The following is a 5,571-nucleotide window of genomic DNA, read 5'->3' on the forward strand; positions in this document are numbered from 1 at the left end:
TCTCTCTTCTCTCTCTCTCTCTCTCTCTCTCATGTGTGTGTGCACACACATACTCATACACGTATGAATTCAACACCACAAACACACCAGAGGACAACAATAGATTTTTAAAGCGCGGTGATCCTGATTTGTAAATGATGATACTGGGGGAGAGCTAGGGAAGGAGAATTCCCTGTAAAAGCAGGGAAAAGAGAGTCAGTTTTTATGAGAAGCTCGAGTCTCTCTAGGAAGATAGAGCTGTCCATATGTTAATTTTTTTCTACTTTTTTCCAGACAGGACTGCCACTCAGACCACATATCTGGACAAAGCAGATGTCTTTTAGGCCGGTTTCATGGTTGACAGAAAAATCACGTGAGGCATGTAAATTCTCCTTTACTGTTTTGCAGATGATTATGCCCAGTTCACATGTCCTGTCACCAGGTTTCAGCTCAGAGAACCACCTCACCTCCAAGTGTCAGAAGGCACAATTCCAGGGTCACTTGAGGCAGCTTAGCAGCTCATGCTTGGCAATGCACCTTAGTGTGCAGGTCTTGCAATTTCTTCTTATCAAATTTGCTGGGTTGCTGAAGAGTACAAAGGAATGAGGCGGTGAGAGGCCACGCTAATATTATCTGCCCTCAGTCTGGCCTCATTTGCAAGTCAATCTTGATGGGGCTATAACAGTTCATTGCCAGAGTGGACAGACTGGTGGTGGGGTCCGGAATTAGAACTGCTGCTGTAAACCCCCTGCTCAAGATCTCTGGTGTGAGCCTTGGGTACCTGTAAGCCTGCCAAGTTGACACAGGATAAAATAGAATAACTATAAGCCCCTGATTTCCCATTCAGCTCTGAAAGAGTTAACAGACAACTGCAAGTACCTTGTTTCTTATCTAGCTCCAAAGGAACTAAGAAGCAGCTGCAAACTTCCTGAGACAAAAACTTTCCTAAAGCCCCAAACCTCCCCAAACCATAAAAGCTTGTAAAATTCTGGGCCCAAAGCAAACTCTAGTTAATGATAGGAAGCAGAGGGTCATAAAAATTGTTAACCATTTGCCCAAAGACAAATTTGGGGTATGTGATGACAAACCATGAATTCTGCTAGCTATCTTCTGCTAGAATAAAGAAGACACCTAGTATTATAAGGTTACTGTGGAAAATTGCTACCAACAAAACTTTTCTATAAAACAAGCTGGCCAACTCCACTCAGTGTGTCCCCCTCCCTTGGGCACGTCTGCTTTAACCTCTCTAACGTGTACTCTCTCTTTTTAATCGACTTCACTACTTATCCTGACTGACCCTTTTAGCTCTAAATTTGGTTAGTTTCAAGACTTTTGAACCTGGCTCAGGGCTCAGCTGCCACATTGCCAGCAGGGCACTGGTTACAAGGTCACAGGCATGCCCTGATTCCTGTGATATGCCTCAAAGAGCACCAGAACCATTAAGCTATTGTTAAAAACGCAGATACCTGCATTTCACTCTAGATTGATTGAATAAGGTGGACCTGGAATTTGTATTTTAATAGAAGGAGAATGGCATAGGAGAAAGAGTATAATGCAATGCCAACAGCCACAAACTCTGGAGATTACCTGTTCCTCACTTTAGAATTTGTGTGACCTCCAGGAGTTACTTAACCTTCTTCTGCCTTATCTATCAAATGGTGATAATAGCCATAATATCCATGTGCCTCAAAGAGAAGACTAAATAGTAAATCCATTTAAGGTGTCTAGAACTTGGCACATATTAAGTCTTAGTAAATGGGAGCTATTATTACCATTATATAAAAAGCATCTCAGGTTTGCTAGCTGCTGGAATGCAGTATACCAGAAACAGAATGGCTTTTAAAATGGGAAATTTAATACGTTGCTAGTTTACAGTTCTAAGGCTGAGAAAATGTCCCAATTAAAACAAGTCTACAGAAATGTCCAATCTAAGGCATCCAGGGAAGGGTACCTTGGTTCAAGAAGGCAGATGAAGTTCAGGGTTTCTCTCTCAAGTGGAAAGGCATATGGAGAACACAACCAGGGTTTCTCTTTTGGCTGGAAGGCCACATGGTGAACACGGTGTCATCTTCAATCTTTCTCTCCTGGCTTCCTGTTTCATGAAGCTCCCCAGGAGGTGTTTTCCTTCTTCATCTCCAAAGCAATGGCTGGCAGACTCTGCTTTGTGGTGCTGCGGTGTTCTCTTCTCTCTCTGAATCTAACCCATTCTCCAAAATATTTCCTCTTTTATGGATTCCAGTAAACTAATCAAGACCCACCCGAATGGGTGGAGACACATCTCCACCTAATCAAGCTTAACAACCACTCTTGATTGGGTCACATCTCCAGGAAGATGATCTAATTACAGAGTCAAATTTACAATATTGAATGGGGATTAGAAGAAATGGCTGCCTTTGCAAAATAGGATTAGGATTAAAACATGGCTTTTCTAGGGTACATACATCCTTTCAAACCAGCACACTGGGTCAACTTTTTAAAATCAAGTTTGAGACCCAAAGGTCCAGTATGTTCATCTTTGCTTCTAAATTTGGTTTTCTGTCCAGCTGTACTGGATCGTCTTGGGTTTTGAGCTCTGTGCTGTCTCCCTAACTTGTTTTGCTCTAACACAGACCCTATTGTAAGTTTTTTCAATCCTCCAGGGTCCCAGAAAAGGATATTTTACCCAGTGTCTTGGTCAAAATTCCCCAGAGAAAAAGAAATATATATATATAAACAAATATATATATGTGTGTGTGTGTATATATATATGAAAATAGTATGAGTTTTCTTATAGAAATTGGCTCACATGGGAAATTGGCAAGTCTGAATTATGTAGGGCAGGCTGCAAATTTGAATTCTGATGATGATTAAGTCATAAATGGGAGAAACAGCACCATGGAGTGGATGTTGATTCAGAACATACACAACTCCTGGAGAACATTGCTCCAGCCCTGCACGGTATTGCCACCTAGTTGGTGCCATATCCAAGTCTTCGAAAGCCCCTTCCACTGTTCTATCACTTCAGCTGCTTGAGAATGCTGGGGAACATGGAAATACCAGTAAATTTCATGAGTATGTGCATATTCCTGCACTTCATTAGCTCTGAAGTCTGTTCTTCAGTCAGAAACAATGCTCTGTGGTTTATCATAACAATGGGTAAGACATTCTGTAAGTCCACAGATGGTTGTTTTGGCAGAAGTATTGCGTACAGGGAAGGCAAATCGTTATCCAGAGTATGTTTCTATTCTAGTAAGAACAAAATGCTGCCCCTTCCATGATGGAAGTGGTCCAATGTAATCAACCTGTCATCAGGTAGCAGGCTGATCACCTTAGGGAAAGGTGTCATATTGGGGACTGAGTGTGAGTCTCTGCTGCTGGCAGATTGGGCACTCAGAAGTGGCTGTATCCAGCTCAGCATTGGTGATTGTAAGTCTGTGTTGCTGAGCCCATGCATCACCTCCATCCCTACCACCATGCCCACTTTGTCCATGAGCCCACTGGACAATAACAAGAATGGCTGGGGAAAGAGACTGACTGGTGTGCACAGAACCAGTCATCCCATCCACTTGACTTCTGCTGAGGTCACCATCTACTGAGCATTCACATGGGGCACACATCTTTATGTTTGTACCCATTCAGAAAGAACTATCACATATCTCTCCCCAGACCTCTTGATCACCAATTTTTCAATCATGTTCCTTCCAAGGAGCAAAACCATCCAGCCAAACCATTGGACACAACCCATTAATTGATATACAAGCACACTTCCAGCCATTTCTCCTTCCAAGCTAAATAAACAACCAAGTGCACTACTTGCTGTTCTTGCATTATGGTAGCCTTACTCACCTTACCTTTTCAGATAAAATCCTGCTAATTGGCTTCTGCCAACCAGGATCCTATCATCCCCATTGTGGCTGCAGTTCCCACAGTAATATCTAATTTACAAAGAAGAACAACCACAGAGCTCTTCAGGGATGATGGGGCAGCTCTCATAAATGTACTCCTCACAGTACTGGTGTAAGGTACGTCGCCTGGACACTCCTAGAGTGGGTGAGCAGGTTTTCCATGATAAATCCACTCTAACATTCCAATCTCTCCAAGCCTTTGGTTCCCTTCATCTACATTATATCAGGGCAGTTCTGACATTTCAATTACATTTAGGCCACCTTTTTGTCTATGTTTCAACTAACCACCTGAATAAACAAGCCTTTTCTAACCCCTTGTGCCAGTTTGAAAGAATGTATGTAACCTAGAAACGCCATGTTTTAATTCTAATCCTATTTTGTAAAGGCAGCCGTTTCTTCTACTCCCAATTCAGTGCTGTATGTTTGAAACTGTAATTAGATCATCTCCCTGGAGATATGACTCAATAAAAGTGGTGGTTAAACTGGATTAGGTGGAGACGTGTCTCCACCCATTCAGGTGGGTCTTGATTAGTTTACTGGACTCCTATAAAAGAGGATACATTTTGGAAAATGCTGGAGATTCAAAGAGAGCAGACAAAGATGACAGAATGCTGCAGAACCACGAAGCAGAGAATCCACTGGCCAGTAACTTTTGGAGATGAAGAAGGAAAACACCTCCCAGGGAGCTGGAGGTAAACTAGCAGATTATGCCATATTCGCCATGTGTCCTTCCAGCCGAGAGAGGAACCCTGACCTTGTTTACCATGTGTCTTTCCACTTAAGAGAGAGAGAGATCCTGAACTTCATCAGCCTTCTTGAACCAAGGTATCTTTCCCTGGATGCCTTAGATTGGACATTTCTATAGACTTGCTTTAACTGGGATATTACCATGGCCTAAAAACTGTTAACTTGCAACTTACTTAATCCCCCCTTTTAAAAACCATTGAGTTTCTGGTATATTGTATTCCAGCAGCTAGTGAACAGAACACCCCTTGAGCTACACATTGAATCCAGAGTCTATGCTTAGTGGGCCCATATCAATAAATTCAGCCTGATCCAACTTTATGTCCCTTCCACTGTTATCCCACACCCTTAATTTCCATTCTCACACATATTCTCCCGATTTCTGTCTATATAAATTGGAAAATCATGCCATTCTTTTGGAGTAGACTACAACTCCTGAAGGGTCACACTTTTTGCCTCACCGTTTGGGGCCTGTTGGGTCTTCAGTGTAGTTAGAGGTCTGGAAGAAAAGAGGAGTTGTGGGAGTGGTCAAAAGAGGACACAGCAATGTCTTGCATAATCAAGTACCTCAGGGCATTCATTACAGTTTCATCTGGTGAACTGCAATTAAGTTTTTTGGGTGGAGGAGTGAATGCTGTTTCTTCAGGAGAGTCAGTTACAGGTTATTGGGAATAGCGGGGTTAAACTCATTAGGAGGTGGGGTGGCTAATTCCTTAGGGCAGACTGTGGAGAAAGGAATTTTCTGTAGTTGTAGTCCAACTATAGCATTGGAAGTCCTTAATCATTCAGTATAATTCCATTTTGATGACTTTCATTTTAGCCCTAGCTTACTAGGCTTCTTTGGATACAATGTTAGAAAATTGGGATCTGCACCTACTGTCCTGGTTTGCCTGGGATATCATGGATTTAGCACTAAGAGTCCTGGGTCTGAGAAACCACTCAGCCCTGGACAAGCTGGGATGGT

This window comes from Tamandua tetradactyla, chromosome 26, assembly GCF_023851605.1.
Source record: "Tamandua tetradactyla isolate mTamTet1 chromosome 26, mTamTet1.pri, whole genome shotgun sequence".
NCBI classification, from domain to species: domain Eukaryota; kingdom Metazoa; phylum Chordata; class Mammalia; order Pilosa; family Myrmecophagidae; genus Tamandua; species Tamandua tetradactyla.